Source organism: Myxine glutinosa, chromosome 3 (genome assembly GCF_964187855.1).
Source record: "Myxine glutinosa chromosome 3, kmMyxGlut1.1, whole genome shotgun sequence".
NCBI lineage: Eukaryota > Metazoa > Chordata > Myxini > Myxiniformes > Myxinidae > Myxine > Myxine glutinosa.
The window spans coordinates 204,873,130-204,897,328 of record NC_136263.1 but is presented as its reverse complement, the minus strand read 5'-3'; positions in this window follow the sequence as shown (position 1 = coordinate 204,897,328).

Here is a 24,199-nt window from a genome sequence, read left to right as displayed (position 1 = left end):
ACGACATATATTTCTTCGTTTTTATTTCATTCAACATTAGCCTTTGTTTTCACTGACGTCACAAATTACCCATCTCGCATTGCGCGGCGGCCATTTTGATACCCAAGCTAATCTGTCCATGTGCGCTGATATTGATTTGTTGCGTTGGTTTATGGTGAATGCGGATCGCAAAAAGTCTGTTTTATAAAGTAATTTTGTTTGTTTTGTCACGTTCATGTGGAGTGTGGTGCCATCTAGTTTATATTACGTATTGTTGCCCAACAAACACAGAACATTCGGTTTAAGTTTGCCGTGGACCAGTGAACTGGTGAACACCTGGGCAGTGGGTCAACCTGCAACCAACTACCTGTAGAACAGACTTGGAGTGTACGTAAGGATACGGTAGATCCAGGCTTGAGTATGGCTAGCAGTGCGAGTGCCAACCTTAGCTACCAAGAGACGCTCCCCCCGGACGTTCTTGTTCGTTACAAAGAGAAGATTTCTGTCATTGGGTGTGACCCTTATGGTCTATCAAATTATCAATTTGAGAAGAATGTGAGCAAGTGGCCTCAGGTCACCCACATCGACGTGATCAACTACCTGTTGTTCAGCAAATCGGCCTATACCAAAGATGAGTTGAAGAAGTATAAATCCCTCGAGGCATACAGGTTGTACCAAGATGGATGGGTGCGACAAATCCTACACAAAGAACTGAATGACGTCCACTTGATTCGATCCAAGGTATTAATATATTAAACAAACATGTATTTTTTAAAGCTGCTTGTGTTAATGTTATGGACCTGAATGATTAAGTGCCCTCCATTTGTTCAAAAACCACTGCAGTTTTAAGCTGTGCATGCATGTGTGCATACTTTGTAGACATGTGACGCACAGTGCGAAGTGAGTGCCGCCATGTGTGCTTTGTGCGTATGGCCATAAGTCATCACCTATATTTATCATGTAAGCTCCCCATTCCTCGCCTACCCCCCATTCCTCGCCTACCCCCCATTCCTCGCCTACCCCCCATGTAAACATGTTCTTACTTACTGTTAACAAAATGCTCGGAGCAGACAGGTGTGCGATCCCACTGTGATTCTGTTTGGATGTCACTGCGATTGATGGCAGCCTTCCACAAACGCCGCCTCTCTTCACTTAAATTTCTTGTTTCCTCACCCTGATTCAGTAGAAGTTTGGGCGTTTTGTAAAACTTAACTCCTGGCCTAACGCCTGGCCTGTTTGAACAACGAAATACGCCGCAAATTGGCATGACTGGTCGTGAACAAAAACTATTTAATGTGAATCCGCTGACGACGTTGTTCGAGAGGGTATCAAAATGGCCGAGGTGTCCCAGGGTGCCCTGCGAGCGTGCTCCGATGACGTCACAAGAAAACAAGCAATTAGCCGGAAGTAAAATATGGTTCAGGAAATTACCAAGAGATATTTCTTCGTTTTTGTATTTATTAGTTATTTGCGCATACACTTTAAATAGGTTTATTTGAAATCTTTAATTTTCACAATGTAATTTATTTGTCATTTGATGATGACGAGACACTTCCTCTTGACTCGTGACAATTGTTGCGTGGAAACTTCCATTTCCAAAATGAATGACACAGTCGATGAAGAACGCAGACTCGAACAGGATGCAGCAAGAAAACGAATGAGAAGGGCGAACGAGTCCGTCATCGAAAGTCAATGCAGACTTGAACAGGATGCAGCAAGAAAACGAATGAGACGGGAGAACGAGTCCATCGACGAACGTCAATGCAGACTTGAACAGGTTGCAGCAAGAAAACGAATGAGACAGGAGAACGAGACAGTTGAGGAATGTGAACACAGACTCGCACAGCATGCTGCTGCAACAACGATGAGGAGGGAGAACGAGACAGTCGAGGAACGTGAACACAGACTCGCACAGGATGCTGCTGCAACAACGATGAGGGAGAACGAGACAGTTGGGGAACGTGAACACAGACTCGCACAGGATGCTGCTGCAACAACGATGAGGTGTGAGAACGAGACCGTCGATGAACGCCAACACAGACTCGCACGGCATGCTGAGCAACAAAGACGTTGGAGTGCTCAGCAAACATATACAACCGCAGCCATAATGAATCCGGCCGAAGTATCCGATAATATTGTTCAAGAGCATAATTGCAGTCCAATGACGTCACCATGTGTGTACTCTTCTGCACACCATTTCACAAATGAATCAGCAGGACAAGGGGATGGATTTACACTGTGTTGTTCCAAGGGAAAAGTTAAATTGCCTCCGCTATTTGCCGTACCTGCTCAACTGCAACAACTTTATGAGGGTACGATGGAAAATGTCGCAACTTCCGAGACAATATCCGGAATTACAATTCGGCATTAGCTTTTGCATCAATGGGTGCTCAGATCTCATCTCCTCCAGGAAATGGACCGTACTGTTTCAAAATCCACGGTCAAATTTACCATCGCTGTGGTCCATTGCATCCATCACATGTACATGAACAAGCACAATTTGCACAATTATTTATTTTGGATACAGCTCAAGCTACAAAGGAACATATGAATCGACCTGAGAATCACAGATGTTTGCAAGAATTGATGGCAGAACTGCACAACATACTATCTGACGTTAATCCTTATGTCACATGTTACAAGACTATGTTCGAGCGTGAACAGGAAGAAATCAGGAAAGCTGTCCTTGAAGATCGCCTCCCTTCTACCTTGGAAATGCATTTTCGTCGACTGTGTGCAGACGACCAAAGACGTTACAACATACCAACTGCTGATGAAATTGCTGCTGTCTTCATTAGTGGACAAGATGGTGAACCACCTGCAAACTGGGATTTCCAGGTTCATTTGCATGACCAGGGCTACCACAATCTCTCTCCACTTTCCTCTCACATTGATCCCATGACATATCCCATTCTTTTCACATGGCAAGCATGGATGGATGATAAACATGCCTCACCAGCGACAGACTGCGGTTCGAAACAAGGTAACTCATCGTGAATTATATGCCTACCGACTGGCTATTCGAAATGATTTCAGAACTATCCATTCTTCGGGGAAATTGTTCCAGCAGTATGTTGTCGACGGATATTGCAAGGCAGAAGCAAATCGACTGCAATACTTCAAACAAAATCAGGAAACCCTTAGAGCCATGGAATACAGAGGACTACTGGACCACGTCCAGAATGTTGCTGCTGATAACCAACGTCCTGTCGGTCGTATCGTCATTTTGCCGTCGAGTTTTGCAGGGAGTCCAAGAGCTATGCAGCAGAACTACCAAGATGCTATGGCCATTGTTCGCAAATTCGGAAAACCAGATCTTTTCATCATGTTCAAAAATTTTGACACTACAGCATAAGCTTTCCAAAAGCGTATGCTGCAGAGACACTTGCGAGCATAGTTGGCTATGCCCTTTACAAGCGTCCCCCAAATGGACCCACCATAACCGTTCATGGAACCGATGTTGATTGCCAATTTGTTGTCCCATTCAATGCTTATTTACTGAAGAAGTACAGAGCACACATCAACATTGAGGTTTGCGCAAGCATAAAGAGTATAAAGTACTTATTTAAATATGTGTACAAGGGACATGACTGTGCCAGCATCGAAATTCGAGAGCGCGGGAGAGTGGAGGTGGACGAAATAAAGACCTATTTGGACTGCATATATGTCAGTGCCCCAGAGGCAGCATGGAGATTGATGGAATTTGAAATGCACAAACAGTCCCATTCCATCACCAGACTTGCGGTACACTTACCTGAATTGCAGACTGTTGTGTTCAGGGATGGTAACGAGGAAGAAGCCATTGTACGACATAGAGGTACAACACTTACAGCTTGGTTTCAGTGAAACCAGAGAGACCCTGAGTCACGAAGTTATTTGTACCATGACATTCCAAAATATTACGTATTTGAAGATGGACGAAAGACATGGAAACTTCGACGCCGGGGCGGCAACAAGGTTATCGGACGCATGGTTTCGGCAAGCCCTTTGGACATTGAGCGCTTTCATCTTCGTGTACTCCTGCTGCACTGCCCTGGTAAAACATCATGTGAAGATCTCAGAACCGTAGATGGAGCAGTTTGTGAAACATACAAGGATGCAGCCAGGAAATTACATTTAACAGAAGTTGATACAGAATGGGACAGGTCCTTAGCTGATGGAGTTATCTTTGCCATGCCACAACAATTGAGATCTCTTTTTGCAACCCTATGCATATTCTGCACACCAACAGACATGTCGGCACTGTGGGAAAAATATAAAAACGACCTTTGTGAAGATTTTGTGCACAGCGGCCATATCTTGGAACAGAGTATTTACATGGCATTGCGAGAAATACAGTCCGTCTTCCTGAGACATGGACAGACCTTGGAAGCATTTCAGTTACCAGTACCTCCAGACACTGTTGAAGATCACTCGAGTGATCATTATCAGTATGTACCAGGAGATGAACATGAAAAAGGTGAAAACAACAGACAACTACTAAATGATGACCAAATCCAAATTGTAGATGAGGTCCTACATTTTTATTTGTAAAGTTTGTAAAGTAAAGTTTGTAATTTTTACATTTTTATTTGTAAAGTTCATTGTAGGGACCAGTACACAGGCAACCGGTTGTTTTTCGTTGATGGACCGAGCGGAAGTGGCAAGACCTTTCTCGATAATACGCTTCTGCACATCTTGCGAGGCCAGTGTCGTTTGGTTCTTCCAATGGCGTACTCGGGCATTGTAGCAACATTGCTAGCAGGGGGCCGTACATCGCACCATCGATTTAAATTGCCAGTGCCCATTTTGGAAAACTCCACATGCAACATATCACCTATGAGTAAAGATGCAGATGCTCTAAGGAAGGCCAACCTATTCATTTGGGAAGGCCAACCTATTCATTTGGGATGAAGCACCTATGGCTCCAGCATATGCTTTAGCGGCTGTTGATCGATGTCTCCGGGATGTAACCAGCAACAACATTCCTTTCGGTGGAAAGGTCTTACTTCTTGGTGGGGACTTCAGGCAGGTTTTGCCCGTTGTACCTCACGCTGCACCTGCAGCAATCATCGCCACATGCATCAAGCGTAGCAAGTTGTGGCCAAAGTTCAAACAGCTGAAATTAACATCAAACATGAGAGCTAATGATGACGAAGAATTCTCAAAATGGTTACTGTCGGTTGGAAATGGGACTGTGGAAACAATTCCTGACTCAGATTTAATACGACTGCCTGATCATATCTGTGTAGAAGACAACATTTCTTTAGCAGAGGCTGTTTTCGTTAATTTGAACGAAATCCATTCAAACTATGATGCGCTGGCACAATGAGCCGTGTTGTGTCCAAAGAATGAATCCACATTTGGGATCAACGATGAGATACTGGATGCATTTCCTGGGGAAGAAAAGACATACTTCAGCGCTGATTCCATTGTCTGTGATGACCCTGAAGAGGCACTAAATTATCCTATGGAATTCCTAAATCAATTAACTCCTTCTGGAATGCCATTGCACAAACTTCATCTCAAAGATGGTGCTGTCATCATGTTACTCTGTAACTTTGATCTGAAACAGGGACTGTGCAATGGTGCAAGATTGGTTGTTAAAAGATTGTTACCAAACATAATAGACGGAGAAATAATTTCTGGCAGTCACAAAGAAACACGCACATTTATACCCTGGATTAGTATTGCACCTTCCGATACAACACTACCATTCGTACTCAAACGCCATCAATTTCCAGTTCGTGTGGCATTCTCTTTCTCAATAAACAAGAGTCAAGGTCAAACATTACACAAAGTTGGGATTTACTTACCAGAACCCGTCTTCAGTCATGGCCAATTATATTTTGCATTGTCGCATGCTAAACGATTTGAGGATGCCAAGGTAAAGGTAGTCAGTAATGGCCAACAGGGAAAAATTGATGGCCACAGTGGAATCTTCACCCGTAATGTTGTTTACCCGGAGGTCCTGCAGTGACACCATTCAGGCAACAAAAGGAGGGCACGAAGGAAAATAGTTAATTACTCCGACACATTTAGTTGCGGTGATTGAAAAATCACCGGACCATTGTTGCTGTTTTGATGCTTTTTACTGCTGTTTTGATGCTTTTTCACTGCTGTTTCGATGCTTTTTCACTGCTGTTTTTTCACTGCTGTTCTGATGCTTTTTCACTGCTGTTTTGATGCTTTTTCACTGCTGTTTTGATGTTTTTTCACTGCTGTTTTGATGCTTTTTCACTGTTGTTTTGACGCTTTCCACTGTTGTTTTGATAGTGTTTTGATGCTTTTTCACTGCTGTTTGGATGCTGTTTCACAGCTGTTCTGATGCTTTTTTGCCGTTTTTTAAATATAAAAATCTCATTTCAAAAAAAAAATTCCACAAAAATCTCACAATGATGACATAATTCACCGAAAACGTTGAAGCAACCGCATAATATTACAGTGATGTTTAACTCTGAGTGAGAATAGTTCTAAATTTTAAAAACTTTCTTCTGATATTTATGATTTATTTCAAACAAACTGTATTTCCCATCTACACGGGCATGTATTCCGATTAACGTTATGTAAAGTACATAAATTGTGTGGATTACATCATTTGTGGATGTGATCAATTGCCAGTAACCATTTTATATAACTGAATGTGCAGGTGCAGCATCTAACTCAATATGTCGAAATGTCACACACATCCATGCCCGTGGGATTCCCACGGGTGACCCCGCTAGTCTTACTATAATTCACCAAATGTCCATCTGTCTGTCCGTTCGAAGGTACCGTAAAAACTGCTGAACCGATCGCAAAGATATTTGGGGTGGATAATCCTGGGATCCCCAGGAGTAAAATAGGCTATTTAGTTTTCCCAATTTCAGCTTTAGTCTCCAGCATTCTCAGGTTTGGACTCCTGCATAACATTCGCGTTTGCATGACGTTCATTGTGAGGTCTTCTTCCGTCGAGCAACGGTGCCCGCCCTATGGGCGGGGCTTCAACTGGGAGGCCCAAATGAAAAGGCTAAATATCGGAAATTGAAGGGTTTATTTTTCTTTTAAACGATTTATATAAACATCCGTTAAATCTCTATCGGTGCAGCCGTTTGTGCGGCACCCGGGAAAATAAAGTCATGCGGGAGCAAGTATCAGCAGGATGTGGCATGGCTTCCCACCCGTGCGCAGCACGGGTATTTCTCTAGTGGTTAAAATTTCATGTCAATCCGTGCAATGATTGCAGAAAAAGCGATTTTTAAAAGAAAAGAAACCTGAAATTGCAGAGCAGAATTATTTATTTTGTCTGAGAAGCCATTGCGAGGTTTCTTCTTTGTCAGCTTCTCACAACTCTGTCAAATGCGATCGAGTTAAAAAAAAGTCAGAATTTGACCAAATCTGTTTTATTAGTTTGTTAATATACCTCAGCTATTGACAAATCTTAAATTAGAATTTTATTTGAGGTTAAAATGACCGCGAGAGATCGTGTCCAACAATCCCTTCAGTCTGTACAAGTGATAAATAATTAAATCCGCCCACTCACAGCCTCTTCTTCTTCACGCAATAACAACTTCTAGCTTCCAGACCGTACATCCAATCATCTTGAAATCTTGCACACTTGTTACTCTTTATGACTTCTACTATAGTTTGAAGTTTCACATTGATCAATAAAGCGATTCAAGAGATATCAATTTTTTTTTCTTCGTTTAATTAATGATATCTGCCAAACCACGTGACCTATCGCAAATTCCAAAATTTTGTTTTAGTAGACTGACATGCTGAACAGATCTGTGAAGTTTCCCCTCGATTGGATCAAAAATGAGGGAGGAGCTAGGTTTTAAAGGTTCATGCTTAAAAACGTCATAACTCTGAAACCATGTGACACATGATGTCATGCTCGCTGACTTTTTTGTTCGCCATGGGAATGCGATTCTGCCTGCAAAGTTTGGCCTCAATCTTTTCAGCCGTTGCAGAGAAAAAGGGGTTTTTGTGTTTTCATGAAAAACAATATGGCGGCCGAACCACGTGACTTGTGACGTCATAATTACAATTTAAAATATTCTACAGACCGAGTCCCTCCTATGGTGAAAATTTGATCTCAATCGGTCCTATTATTGCAGAGCAAATGTTTTTTAAAGGAAATTAAAACTTAAAATGGCAATAGCACTGGATGACATGACCTGGTGGGACAAAATGGTGTGTTTCTTCTTCTTTCAACAATAAAGACTTATAGCTTCGAGACCGTACATCCAATCATCTTGAAATATTGCATACTTGTTCCGCTTGATGAGAGCTACATTGCATGAAGAATTCAAGTCGACCAATGCAGTGGTTCAAGAGTTAGAAGCTTTTTAGGATTTTCCTTCCATTATTTATTGCGGCCAAACCCTGCGACTTCTCAAAACGTCTCAAGAAACATTGAAACATCCCCCCATGAGGAACATTTGTGTAAAGTTTCCACTCGATATCTTCACAAATTATGGAGGTGACACCATTTCTAGTTTATGCTTAACAACGTCATAACTCTGAAACCATGTGACGGATTACGTCGTGCTCCGAGGCTTTTTTGTTCGTCATGGGTATGCGAATATGCATGCCAAGTTTGGGCTCGATCCGTTCAACCGTTGCGGAGAAAAAGGGGTTTTCGTGTTTTTCACGAAAAACAATATGGCGGCCGAACCATGTGACATATGACTTCGAAATTTTTTTCATTCTGAGTTTTATTTAACTAAGCATCTGGGAAAAAAAGTTTTATTTTTGGGGGAGAAAAATTGTGTTTGACGAATTCTAACCTCTTAACGTTAGCATTTTTAATATACTCAACAAACATGTTTTTTGTTCCCATTGCAGAGTTCTTTAGAATGAGCCATTCCTCAAATTTTTCCATTGAGCCGTTTCGGAGATACAAAGGGGCAAATTTGAAGGTGTTTTACAAGATGGCGCCAATACCACGTGACCTATGACGTCATAATTAACATTAAAAAATTATACGAGCCTAGTCGATCATTTGATGAAAATTTCCTGTCAATCCGTCCAGCGGTTGCTGAGAAACTTGATTATGAAGTTTTCAGAGGTGCAAAATAGGGTGGAAGAATAATAATAAGAAAAACTCTAGCAGTAATAATAGGTTACTCTCCATTTCATGGAGAGTAAACCTAATAAGAATAGAGGCAATATAGTGCAGTCAATCTGTAATTTGACCTCAAACAAATTGCAAAAGAAATACTTTTTTGATAAACATGCTTAGTAGTATTGCCTTAATGATATATCAAAAGTCTAGAAAAGTCTAGAGTGCGGAAACGGTTTTAAAAACGAAATAAATTTGACGGATTTTGCGTACGACTTTTCGGCAGAGGTCAGATACAAAATAGTTTGAAAGCGAAGGAAATTTGGTTTTCAAGCTATGCTAATACAAGTCTGTATCAAGGGCTGTCAGGGGACACTTTTTGGTTGACAAGGCCCTTAATGCTATGCTGATTTCAAAGGCATTCAGAGTACCCTTGTTTGAAGAGCATCAACATGACGACATGTCCAATGACATCAGAGATTCAAATGAACATGATGTTTCTGATGTTACGCCTAGGGAACCAGATATTGCAGATATTCCTCAAGTCATAGTCTCTGAAGATGAAGCAGCTCAATGTCCTACCAGGATAACCAGCAACAATGTCTTGTCAGAATGTATTGAACTCTATGAATATCTACTGAAAGGAGACGTTACTGCGGAGTCAGTCTGTATGGAGAATGTTGTTGACAAAATGAATGAAAAGCTTGTGTGTGAAAAAGTAGAACTCATTCATCATCACACGCCATCTCTTTGGCTTCAGTAGATGGATATGATAGACATACTCCACAAGTTTATAAAAGCAGAACGTACAGGGAATTGGCATCTTCATCTTCAGTCTGTACAAGACATGTTGCCGTATTTTGCTGCTGCCGGACACAATTTCTATGTGAAATCAGCTTACATGTACTTGCAAAATCTGCAAAATCTAGAAGCAGATCACCCTGAAGTGTACACCTGCTTTGAATCTGGACACCATGTACTCAGGAGAAGTGATCGTTTTGGGGCTGGCTTATCTACAGATCTTGTAATAGAGCAGGTTTTAATGAGAAGCATTAAAACAACAGGTGGATTGACTAGAGGACACGGAATGTCAGAATATCAGAGAGCACAGTGCTCTCCAGACCAGCTTTTGCAGACATCAACATTGCCATGCAGCAGTTTACAGACACTGAATTCTACACAAGTGAACAGCACAAAGAAGACACGCCAGCAAGAAAATCTAGAGATTACAATGACACCAAGACAATTTTGTCTTTCCTTGAGGATAGAAATCCATTTGCAGAGGATCCAACCCTTCGGAACATAGCAACTGGTGTGACAGCAGATGCAAGTGTAAATGTTGACAGAGCAAAAGAAGTTGGCCTTCGTGTCCTCAAATCAATGGTTTCTCAGAATATACAGAGCTACACCTTTAAGAAGGCAAACCAAGCTGTAACCCTTGGAGCCAAGACAGCAGTGAAGATAGATGGTGAATCAGTACAGGTTGACCCTCAGCTCCTGTTTCAACGTTTAATTACAGCAGCTAACGGCCTCTTTGATGACATCTCGGAAGTCTTCACTTATGAACTCTGTAGCTTTCCTTCTTCATTGTTTGACTCATCTGGTTCTCCTCAGAGAGGCACAGAAGCCAGCACTTGCAGAGGCAATATGAACTTTAGCCGGATATGACATGCCAGCACCAAACGTAGAAGATCTGCATCATGTTTTGACGGTGGTTCTCTGCTGCAACGCATACCATGGCCCCAAGGATCTAGTTTTGCATCCCTCTGCAAATTGTATGTAGAGTATGTCTTGAAGTACTCAAACCCCACAGTTGTTTTCGATGGGTATTGCAATGGCCCATCCACAAAAGACCATGCTCCCATGTGACGCACTGGTGGAACATACGGACCTGAAGTCAGATTCACAGAGGATATGCATCTGAAATCCAAGAAGCAGCAGTTTTTGACCAGCTCTGCAAACAAACAACGTTTCATCAATCTGCTCAGCAAGAAGATGGAAGAAAAGGGAATCAAGACGTTTCATGCTACTGGGGATGCTGACCTGATGATTGTCCAGACTACAGTGTCATCAGCATCTGCAAACGTGACAGTATTAGTTGGAGAAGACACCGATCTTCTTGTGCTTCTATGCTACCATGCAGACATCTGCTCAAGAGATATCTACTTCAAGTCGGAGGCCAAACAAACAGCTGTTAAGAAAAAGCGTGTGTGGAACATCAGATGCATCAAGCAAAGACTTGGCCCTGAAATATGTTGTTTGCTCCCATTTGTTCATAGCATAACAGGATGTGATACAACATGTCGTTTATATGGAATTGGAAAGGGAGCTGCATTGAGAAAACTTAAAAGTGACCCTCATTTCAAGCACCAAGCTGAAGTATTTTCCAGAAAGGCATCAAAGGAGGAAGTCGTTGTGGCTGGGGAGAAAGCACTTACCTGTCTGTATAATGGTAATCCTGGGGAAGGCTTGGATCTATTGAGGTGCAGGAAATTTTGCAGCAAAGTCATGACTAATACCTCATTTGTCCATGTTCATGTCTTACCGCCAACGTCAGCCGCAGCCAGACACCACAGTCAGCGTGTTTACTTGCAAGTTCAGCAGTGGATAGGGCAAGATGGGGATTTGATTCCAGAGGACTGGGGATGGATTACAGCCGGTGACAGACTTCAGCCTATCCGTACCCACTTGCCTCCAGCACCAGAGAAACTACTGAAGATCATAAGATGTAACTGTAAAACAGATTGTGACAGTCGACGCTGCAACTGCAAGAAACATGGTTTGCAGTGTTCAGTTGGATGTGGAGCCTGTGGTGGCATCAGTTGTTCAAATGCACCTTCTGTTGACCTTCAAGCCGACCTTCACGGGGAAACATAGACATTCCTAAGGCAAAGGAAAGTGAAAAAGGTAGTCCACATTATGAAGAAGTTTATTTGAAATGAGATTAGGCTGTTTAATAGATGAAATGATAATCTGACAACACAGTGATGTATAATCAAATTCGATAACAATCGGACTGTTTCATATCAAGGCGGTTAAAAACCACATACAGGGTGGGTCAAGGAAAACCTAATTTTGAAAATGTTCCCCAAGCTGAATGTTTCTAGACTTTTTATATGTCATGTAGGAAACAGTTCTTATATTGAAACAACTAAAATACATTCTTTTGCAATTTGTTTGAGGTTAGCATATTTTCGGTCATAGATTGACTGGACTAATACCCTCGGCGCTCACCTGGTAGAATAAAGCAGTATACTACACAGACTAAAGGTATTTTAAGCAGTTTCACAGTATTTTAAACCAATTTCAATTGTTGCTAAAAGACAGGACAGCATGTATAATCATACTAATGTAATCATAAGACTTTAAACAAACAAACAAACAAGAAATATGTAGTCGATACTTGAAAAATCCCCAAGTAAATTGTTGCCCTATTGACGTCAAAAATACTTGTTGGTTGAATTAGTGACCAGATATGCAAATCCTCTACAAATTTCAAGTCAATCGGATGAAAATTGAGGATTTTAGAAAATTGACAAGGTTGGTGAACTTTGGCCTATGTTGACCTATTGACCCCAAAAACAATAGGCTTCTTGCTTATGACCAACTCTACCATTTGGTGACGTTTCGTGAAGATTGGTTGAAAATTGTGACTTGTAGGTGACTGACATACAGACAAACAGACAGACAGCGTAAGACCAACCAATATATTTGAAAAATCTTCGATTTTTCGCAAGTAAAACACCTATTTTGGGGGGCAACACCGTCCCATAGACTCCCTTCGATCTCGATTTTTCTAATGCCATGATCAAACTTTGGTACATCACGGGTAATGAAGGTTGTAATCAAGTTTCATCAAAATTATTTGTGTAGTTTCAGAGTAAAAAGCAAGGTCATACTTTGGAGGGAAACCTCCATTCCTCCCCCCTCCTCCTCTCCCCCTCCACCCATTAACCACCTCACACCTGGATTTTTTTTAATACTGTGAATAAACGATGGTCCATCAGAGGTGATGAAAGTTGTCGTCAAGTACAGTGCATTCAGAAAGTATTCAGACCCCTTCACTTTTTTCACATTTTGATATGATGCAGCCTTATGCTGAAATCGTTTAAATTCTTCTTTTGCCCTCATCATTCTACACTCAATACCCCATAATGACAAAGATAAAACAGGATTTTAGAAAGTTTTGCAAATTTATTAAAAAGAAAAAACTGAAATATCACATTGACATAAGAATTCATACCCTTTGCTATGACAATTGAAATTTAGCTCAGGTGCCTCCCATTTATGTTGATCATCTTTGAGATGTTTCTACCCCTTGATTGGAGTCCACCTGTGGTAAATTCAATTGATTGGACATGATTTGGAAAGACACACCTGTCTATATAAGGTCTCAGCTGACAATGCATATCAGAGCAAAAACCAAGCCATGAGGTCGAAGGAACTGCCTGCAGAGCTCAGAGACAGGATTGTATCGAGGCACAGATCTGGGGAAGCCGACAAAAAAAAAATTCTGCTGCATTGAAGGTTCCCAAGAGCACAGAGGCCTCCATAATTCTTAAACGGAAGAAGTTTGGAACAATTAGAACTCTTCCTAGAGCTGGCCGCCCGGCCACACTGAGCATTCGGGGGAGAAGGGCCTTGGTAAGAGAGGTGACCAAGAACCCGATGGTCACTCTGGCTGAGCTCTAGAGATCCTGTGTGGAGATGGGAGAAACTTCCAGAAGGACAACCATCATTGCAACACTCCACCGATCTGGGCTTTATGGCCCTTTGCCAAAGATAACATCACATTATCTTTATGGGCTTTATGGCCCTTTGCCATGGCCCTTTGCCATATGGCCCTTTGCCATGCAAATAATGTGATATTTCAGTTTTTTCTTTTAAATAAACTTGCAAAACTTTCTAAAATCCTGTTTTCTCTTTGTCATTATGGGGTATTGAGTGTAAATTGATGAGGGCAAAAAAAGAATTTAAACGATTTCAGCATAAGGCTGCACCATAACAAAATGTGGAAAAAGTGAAGGGGTCTGAATACTTTCTGAATACATTGTATCATCGAAATAGTGTGTGTAGTTTCAGAGGCAAAATCAAATTCCTATTTTGTTGGGAGGGGGGGGGGGGCAAACATGGATCCACTTTGACCCACGGTAGATCCCGTAGATCCCAATTTTTAATGCCGTGAACATACTTGAGTTACAACATGCCAAATATCATTTGCGCCAAGTTTGGTCACAATCTCATCAGCAGTTTTGGAGAAGAAGTGGTTACGCACTGACGGATGGATGGACGGTTCACACTAAATTGCAGAAGCTGCCCGGAACTATGTTCCAGGTGAGCTAATAATAAAAAATAAATAAGATTATGAGAAACGAGAATGATGAATACTCACTCAGCACAGATCGCAGTTTCAGGGCCGACTTTTGGATTCAATGGAGCAATGTTCGCTCTCCTGTGTGAAGGAAATAAACCACCGAGCATTAATTGACCAGGTAGAAATATTCCACTGGACATGTGATCAATGTTGATATCACATGCACTGCAAAAAAATGTCCTGGAATGTGCAGGAAACAGAATTACGAAACACAAAAACAACAATGAAGTTTGAATCCAGGAAACCATGTTTAAAAGCCGGAATTCCTGAAGAGGAACACTTTCACTTCTCCCAAATCTCTTATTAATCCAATCCATTTCAAGTCACAAAAACATCAACATGAAACTCCAATGTGAGAAATATAAACTCAATGCTCTGAGTGTTGATGAACTAAGTCAATATATGTCTCTGTACAGGAGATTAAATACTCTTCCTGCATTTTCATGAATACATGAGCCTCATGTGACCTCCAAATTAGGATTGTTTTGGGAATTATCGAAGGTGTTATGAAATTGAGCATTTCTTAATTGAAAACATTTATGAAGATGATATATCAACAAAATGTCCTTTTATCTTTTGAGTAATAAAATTACAAATAGTTTATGCTGAGAATTACAGAAACATCTCTCAGGGATCTACCAGAGATAATCATTTCATGAGAAATATGTAAAGTACCGTACAACAACTCAATTCAAACTGAACAAAGTTTAAAACTACATGGCATTGTGTGGGCCTTTCGGACAGAAACAAGGTTATTTTTGTTTTTCAGCTTGAGCTAAAAGGATGGTGGAAGAGATAAAACTCAAAAACAGACCAGACCATAACAAAACAACATAAATGTGATCGCAAAGTTATCGCCAAGGGTAAGACCACCTCCCACCCCTCCCGCCCCACTAACCTCCCCCCCACTAACCTCCCCCCAACCCATCCACCATATGACTTTGGCCTTCAACGTTTAGGAATAGCATTTAGATTAATAAAATATGTCCTCATCGACAATCTTTCCAATAACTGACATCCTGATGAAAATCGGAGTAAAATTATTCAAGTTATGATCAAAAATGTGTTTTTTGTTAACTAGTACACCCACTCACGAAGGGAGCAGAAGGAAGGGTCATTTCTCTTTGCGGTATATAGATTACAGTCGATCTCAAGAACATTGGGTGTGTGTTCATTTACCAAGTTTCTTGTGGAGAGATCGCCAAGTGGTTTCATCATTTGAGCAAGCACTCCATTCAAAACCGTTAAGGAACGGCTGGCTTGGCAAGCGTGAGCAAGCTGCTTGGTAAATGTTGCACACCCCAGGCTTCCTCCCTTTCAGTTTCGTGTTAAACAGCAGGAAAAGTGGGTTTCATTGGTGGTTTTCAAAACAAAATCTTAATGGGTGGGTTTCAAAAGGCCACTACGAAAAATGCCACTTTTTTGTGGCAGGAAGGGTCATGTTATTTACCAGACCCTTGTGGGGTATATAGATTACAGTAGATCTACGCTCGGTTCTGCAAGTAAAACTTGCCTAATGGATGTCGGATTTCTCAAAATGTCTTTGTGTAGTGTTATAAACAGCATTAGCGACTGTTTAAAAAGCTAATCATATGTGTTTGTGGTTTATAATATTTTACAAGCCTGCTGTTAGACTTCCAGTCTTGTTTAATGATAATTATGACGCCATATGTCACGTGGTACAGCCGCCATCTTGGAAAAAACTGAAAAACGTTGCATCTCAAAATCTCCCAAACCGCTCCATGGGAAAAAATTGAAACGTGGCTCATTGTTAAGAACTCCGCAAGGGGAATAGATGCTGTTAACGATGACGTCATCGGTGCCCAAATTGTGACGTCATAATTCGACAAGGACAACGCTTAGTCTGTTTGGGTTAGAAATTAATTGAGTGTGATCTATGCAACAATTATATTGGAGAATATAAATGTATGATGTCATCGCTCACGTGGTCTGGCAGCCATATGGGATCAAAGAAAAAAAAAACTTCAAAAATAGAAGAGTTGGCTTTGTTTGCACGAAGTTGACTGCGCAGGGTAAGTATTTCAATTCCATGAATACCATGATCTTGTTTTATATATTAATGGGCAAACAAAGCATGCAGGGGAGTATTTATGAGGGGCTAGCAATGTACGAGCAGCAAGACCAAGTGCATTTCTTAACCTGGTATAAAGATCCCCTCAACAATTCTACCTAATAATAATAATAATTCATTTATTTTGTATAGCGCTTTTCCAGAAGCCCAAAGGCGCTTTGACAGAGTGGAAAACATAATGCATAACAATACATGAAAACAACAATTGCAAAAAGACAAGAATCAAGAAAACAAACAGCAGCGATATACGGCATATATATAAGACAAGAATCAAAAAAGACAAGACAAGAATCAATAGGGAAATATTTAAAGCAAAAGGAGGGAGAAGGAGAAGAGATAGTCAGGGGTTAAATGCTGTGGGTTGAATGTTGAATGCAGCGTTGAACAGGTGGGTCTTTAGTGATGTTTTGAATGTGGTGAGTGAGGAGGAGTCTCTGATGGTGTGAGGTAGTGAGTTCCAGAGGGTGGGAGCAGCGATGGAGAAGGCCCTGTCCCCCCAGGATCTGAATTTGGTCCGGATGGAGGGGGTCAGGAGGTTGGTACCAGCAGAGCGGAGGTTGCGGGTGGGAGTGTGTCTGGAGAGGAGGTCAGCCAGGTAGGATGGGGCCAGGTTATGGAGGGCTTTGTATGTCAAGAGGAGGATTTTGTACTGGATTCTCTGGGGGATGGGGAGCCAGTGAAGCTTGTAAAGGACGGGGGTGATGTGGTCACGGGTCCGGGAATGAGTGAGTAGACGGGCAGCGGAGTTCTGAATGTATTGGAGTTTATTGGTGATTTTTGAGGGTGAACCATAGAGGAGGCTATTGCAGTAGTCCAGACGGGAGGTGATGAAGGCGTGGATGAGGGTTTCTGCAGCCGTGGAGGAGAGGGATGAGCGGAGACGGGCAATGTTTTTCAGGTGAAAGAAGGCTGACTTTGTGATCTGTTTAGTGTATTTGTCGAAGGAAAGGGTTTGGTCAAAGATGACGCCAAGATTCCGGATGTGAGGGGAGGTGGATACTGGGATACCGTCGATGTTGAGGGCAAAGTTATGGGTGGATTTTGTGAGCGTTTTTGGGCCAATGATGATTATTTCAGATTTATCACAGTTAAGCTTGAGGAAGTTGATTTGAAGCCAGGATTTTATTTCAGTGATGCAGTTTGTCAGGATAGAGTGGGTGTCGGTGGAGACGGACTTTGTGGAGATGAAAAGCTGGATGTCATCGGCGAAGCAGTGGAATTGGAGACCATGACGGCGGATTAAGTGACCGAGCGGGGACAGGTAAAGGATGAAGAGGAGGGGGCCAAGAACTGAACCTTGGGGGACACCTTGGGGGAGGGGAGCAGTGGGGGATTTGCAGTTATTGATGGAGATGAACTGGCATCTGTCAGAGAGGTATGATTTAATCCAAGAGAGGGCAGTGCCGGTGACGTTAAAGGTGGATTCAAGTCGGGTGAGGAGGATAGTGTGATCGATGGTGTCAAAGGCAGCGCTGAGGTCGAGGAGGACGAGAATGTTGAGGTTGCCAGCGTCAGAGGAGAGGAGAAGGTCGTTGGTGATTTTGAGGAGAGCAGTTTCAGTACTGTGGTTGGAGCGGAATCCGGATTGGAATGTTTCATACAAGTTATTGGCAGAGAGATGATGTTTGAGTTGAGTGGCTACAGCGCGTTCCAAAACTTTTGACAGAAAGGGTAGGTTGGAGATGGGTCTGAAGTTGTTTAGGGTGTCAGGGTTTAGACCAGGTTTTTTTAGAATGGGGGTAACAGCAGCAATTTTGAGGGAAGGTGGGACGATGCCTGTAGACAGGGAGGAGTTTATTGTTGCAATGATAAGTGGAGAGAGAGCAGGGAGGGAGGCTTTGACAAAGCTGGAGGGGATGGGGTCAAGAGTGCAGGTGGCAGTTTTCATTCCTATGAGGAGTTCAGAGAGGTCAGTAGGAGAGATTGGGGAGAACCGAGACAGGGGATGGCAGGACAAGGGGGGGCAGGTGGTTGGAGGGGGAGCGGGTGCGGCGGTGGTCAAGCTGTTGTAGATGTTGTCAATTTTGCGTTGGAAGAAAGAGAGGAAGGAGATGCAGTTGTCTACTGTGAATGACTGGGTGGTGGTGTTCAGGGGGCGGAGGAGTTTGTTTATTGTCGAGAAGAGTGCTTTTGGGTTTCCGGAGCCAGAGTGGATAATTTGAGAGTAGTAGGCAGAGCGGGCGCGGGAGAGGGCATCTTTGTAGTGTTGTATGTGGTCCTTGTAGGCTTGGGAGTGAACTGTGAGACCCGTTTTATTGCGGAGTCTTTCAAGTTGGCGAGCACGAGTTTTCATCAGGTGGAGTTCAGGGGTAAACCAGGGAGCAGAATGGGTGAAAGAAACTGTTTTGGTTTTTACAGGCGCAAGCTGGTCAAGGCAGGAGGAGAGAGTGTGGTTGTAGTAGTCAGTGAGGTCGGAAGGGGTGTGGAGGTCAATGAAGGGAGAAGTGGACATTTTTTCAGAGAGGGTGGATGAGAATGAGGTAGGTGAAAGAGCGTTTAGCTTACGGAAGTTGATTGTGCGATAATGCCTTGGTGTTGGGGCGGGGATGTTGATGGTCAGAGTGATGGCTAAGTGGTCAGAGAGGGTGAGGTCGGAGCCATAGAGATGGTGCAAATTTAATCCAGTGGAGCAGACAAGGTCCAAAATGTGACCACGGATATGGGTAGGAAAGTCGACATGTTGAGTGAGGTTAAAGCAGGTGAGTAAATCAGTGAAGTCAGTGGTTATTGTGGAGTCAGTGGAGTCCATGTGGATATTGAAATCACCAAGGAGGAGGATTGAGGGGGAGAGGGAACATAGCTGGGTCAGAAAGTAGGAGAAGTCAGACAGTAATGATGGGTGTGGTTTGGGAGGGCGGTAGACGACAGCCATGACTGACTGCGTGTGACCAGAGAGTTTTAAAGCCAGGTGTTCAAATGATGGAGCAGATGAGATGGAGATGAGGTTGGTCTTGATGTCTTGACGGTGGATAACGGCAATTCCACCACCTCGGCCCTCCGAGCGTGGTTTATTGACGTAGGAATATCCATTGGGTGTGGTGAGGTTGAGTGTGTAGTAGTCCAGAGGTTGTTGCCAGGTTTCGGTGAGACAGAGAAAGTCCAGTTTGTTATCCAGGATGTATTCGTTCAGGATGAGGCATTTATTGTTGAGGGACCGGGTGTTGAACAGGGTGAGCTTGATGTTGTTTTGAACAGCAGGGATGAATTCAGGTGATTTAGCCAGGGTTCGTAGGCAAGAGGTGCGATCGTGTGGGTTGCTGTGACCAGGTGCGCTGGGACGAAGAGTGAGAGTGCGCTGAGCCGACCAGAGGACGGGGATGGAGTGACCTGATTGCAAATAAACAAACTTGCGACCGGAGCCACGGTGAATGTACCTGGGTCGTCGGAGGAGTCCATTTGATTTGATGGCAGAGATGCATGATGGGGTGGAGCGGGTATTGAGCAGAAGAAGCCTTGCGGCGGAGTACTTCAGAGCCATGCCAGGCAGGAGCGAAGGGACGAGTACGAGGCCAAGGTCGAGGAGGCAAAGCGGCAAACGCAGCGGCAAACGCAGCGGCAAACGACTGCAGCCGCTAATCAAGACCACAGCGGCAAACAAGGCCACAAGGCCACCAAGCCACCGGCAAACAAGGCCACGGCCACAAACAACGGGAGCGGGCCTTTCGATTCCGTATTCCGTACCATCAAAAGCAGATTCCGTTATCCAGCCGGAGAACACGCGGCACGTGCGGGTGTGAAAAGGCAGGACAGGTGTGAGATGTCAGGTCAGAAAAGTAGAAGCAGACCCTGTACATCCATCCAGTCGGAGAAGCGGCGAATATGCAACGCCAGCGTCCTCTCGCAACCGAACCCGGAAGTCCGATGTACGAGGGGCTAGCAATGTACGAGCAGCAAGACCAAGTGCATTTCTTAACCTGGTATAAAGATCCCCTCAACAATTCTACCTACATTAAACAAAATGGTGTGACTGAGACACACACAGCCGAAAGAATTAAAAAAAGCAAAGAAAGAAAGAAAAGAGGAGGCTTGGTTTGTTCCTCTCCTCACCCGAGGCGGACAGACGTGCCCCTGCCTTCGCTAGGGGGAAGGTATGAGGGAATGACGAAATCACTGGTGATTATCGGGTGGGAATTCTGACTGGAATCGCGGTCTCTTCAGCGCCAGTTAGCTGAGATAGACCTTATCGTGTTCTCACTCCAACGGATCACACACAGCATGCCGTTTCTGTGAATAGATCGAGCTTTATTGGGAGCTCACGCAAAACACATCAAGGTCAAGGAAATAGGAGAGTGAAGAGGAAGATCATCAATATGACACAAAAGCACAACCGAGCAATTCAGTGCTGCCACTCGGGTTTTTCGAATTTCACCAATCCGGTGCCTAAATTTCACCAAATTGAAGTAGATTTCACCAAATGCCAAGTTTTCATTGGATATTGACTGCTAAATGATAACAAACTTGTAAATATTGTTTACGATACAAGCTTTATTGACAAATGAACTGTTGAACAAACTTTTTTTTAAAGAAAAGAGTTGCGTAAAGTTCGCAAAACGGACTAATCATTTGCCGTGGTCTGACGTCACCGGCCCTTCCCTCCAATCAGTGCGCAGCTTGTTGGTAGGTCTTTTTCGCCCTCTGCACCGATTGGCCGAATGTTTGCGCCTCCCTCACTGATTGGCCAAGGTGTCATTGGTCGCACTTCGATTGTCGGTGGCCAATCAGTGTGGCCCGCTTCTTGTACGCCCCTCCCCCTTGTCAATCAAAGGTCCTCCTGGGCGTGGCTATTGCTTGACTTGCATGATGTTTGCCTGTCATGGTGTTGTACTGGTGATGTGGCTGACTGCGGCCCCATCGGTGGTGCCCCGAACTGGCTTCCTGTTGGTTCTTAACTACTTAACATGCCCCGCCCCTCATGGTGGGAGTGTTGTTGATATTTCACCAGATTTCGACCAATTTCGATTTCTTCCACCAGATCACCAGACTCGAACCGATTCCACCCAATTGGGTGAAATTTCACCATGAGTAGCAACGAAGCCGAGCATGTGCGGGACGGCGCCATTCGATGTCACGTCCTATGTACTAAACCAACAACAACCAATGGGTGGGGGCGGAGATGAGATCACTTCCGCTTAGTAACGGCGTCACGTACCCTAGAGCGATGAAAACAATCACGCCGCGCGCTTACAGTGTGTGTGCTTTGTGCTTGCAGACTTGCACAGGAAAGTGTTAGATTTGGTGTTGTTGCAACGGTTTAACTTACGAATTTCGTCACATACTACTGGCCACTTATATCAACATGTCTTACAATTATTTTGACAATCTTCCAAGCGAAGCTAAAGAGAGATACGAGACCAAATTATCGGCAATTGGCCTTGCGATTTGTCCGTATCAGTTACCGGCAAGTGCGTGGATCAACGACCCGACGGCCTGGCCGGATGTTCAGTTCGCGGATGTTTACATGTACCTCACGAGCACACCAGGAATGGAATGTGTTATATGCTAATAATATTTCAATTTACTGCAACAAAGACCTTTACATTCTTTGTAAAGAGTTTAAGTAGTTCAGCTCATACTTGGCAAAAGAAAATCATGATCTAAAAATGAAATTAATTTGTTAATTTTGTGTAACTTTCTGTCATGTTATGCGTGCAGTTTGTTCCTGTGACATGTAATGTATTCCAGACTGAGTCTGTGCAGATCTGTGTGCGAGTATGATTAGGTCTAGTAATGTTGAGAAGATTGGCAAACTGGTACTTGGGGGAGGGGGCGGTTGAGAGGATATAGCTGTCCTACCAAAGGCTAGACGTCATACTCTTTTCCTGAAAGACTTGCCTAAATGTTAATTTAATGTTCTCTCCAATCCAGGCGTGTACACATATCAAGCGATGAAGGCTTATAAGTCACTGGAGGCCCATCGGTACTTCACTGCTGGTTTCGTGCAGACAGTACATCATGTCAAGTCTGCAACAGGGTTGATTATCTTGAAAGCTGATGTACGTCCATCACAGCGGGCTAAAGACCCTTCACATCGCCCATGGCTAGCCACAAACAGTGACGGAGTAGTGCAAGCTGCCCACTGCACTTGCATGGCTGGGTAAGTTTAAATATAAAACTATTACTTTTAACTTCAGTTAGTATTTTCATTACATCACAGCTACAGAAAATATCACTTTCTATCAAGACTATAGTATTTCATATTCATATAATTTACAATAAATTGGGCCATGTAAGTACTTAATATAATTTTATTTTGTCTCTCCCCTCCAGGCCTGGCGAGTCCTGTTCACACGTTGCTGCCTTGCTCTTCAAGGTGGAGGCAGCAGTTCGTTTAGGGCTGACATCAGTGGCCTGTACAAGCAAGCCGTGTGAGTGGAATAATTACCACACGGATAAGGTTCAGCCAGCTCCAATCCATAACATTGGTTTCTACAACCAGGATGCTATCAAAAAAGTGGATTTGAAAAAAAGAAAGAGACGGCCCACATCACATATGACTCAGCCTTCTGTAGATGAACAGCAGAGTTTCCTTAAACTACTCAGCACCAATGAATGCCCTCCTGTTGCCCTTTCACTATTCTCGCCAACTTCAGCTGCGTTCGAGTCTCAACGGATTCTACCACCAACACCGCATCTGCTATTGACATTGCGGTCACATTACAAAGAGACTAACAAACTACATTCTGCAGAACTGAAAAGAAAATGTGAGGAACTAGCGACATCTTTGGCAGTGAACAGAAGCGAAACTGAATTTTTGGAACAGAAAACTCGACTCCAGGCAAAGACCACCATCTGGCATGAACACCGAGCTGGTCGTATCACTGCCTCTTCTGCTCATACCATCCTACACACTAACCAGGACAGCCCAGCTCCATCCGCCATCCTCAGATTGACAAAACCGAATCTTTCAGAGATACATTCAGCCCCCCTCATTTATGGCCGTAAAAAGGAACCCGAGGTATTCCAGTTAGCGGGTCAACTCCTCGGACAATATCATGAAAACTGTGAACTCTTGCAGACTTGCAGATCTCGCGAGATCACGGCGAGGTCACGTCTTTTCGAAGCTGCTCCATGCGCTCACGCTTTCGAAGCTGTGATATTTCTCAATTGTGTTTTTGTCGAGACTGTATCTATCTTTCGGTGTATGCACCTACAGCGTATCTTTTGGAAAATTTTCGGTGCTAATTTTTCGTTCATGTATACACAATCGTCGGTTAATGGTATCGAGTATTCTGCGGCCTAGTACTCGTAGGCTTAGACTACCGTACCTTTCTCAGACCTTGTGGTTTTGTTTTTCTCTCAGCGATTCGTCGAATGCGCTGAAATTATTTTCGTTCTCTGTTTCGTACCAGTCGTTCACCCCGTACCTCCTTGTTTAATATCTGTATTCACAAAAAAAAAAAAAAAAATTTTTTCCTTCCCAGGTCTTATTCGTTTATTTGTTCTTTTTGTTCGTTCGTTCTTCGTTCGCGATCACACGGTTAGAAATGTATAATCTCTCCCCTGAACAACTATTTTCTCTCATATATTATAACACCCTTTTCTTCTTTTCCTACAAAAGGATGCTTTCGTCTTGCTCACCAAATCTATTCATTCCAAAAAATATATAATACCATCTCTTACAGTTCCTCCTTTCTACATTCCATAAACTATCCAGAACTCCATCCCTCCTCCAGTGTCCTCAAACGTATTTTTGACTCGAAGGTCTCAAACTCATTTTGCAAAAAATGTT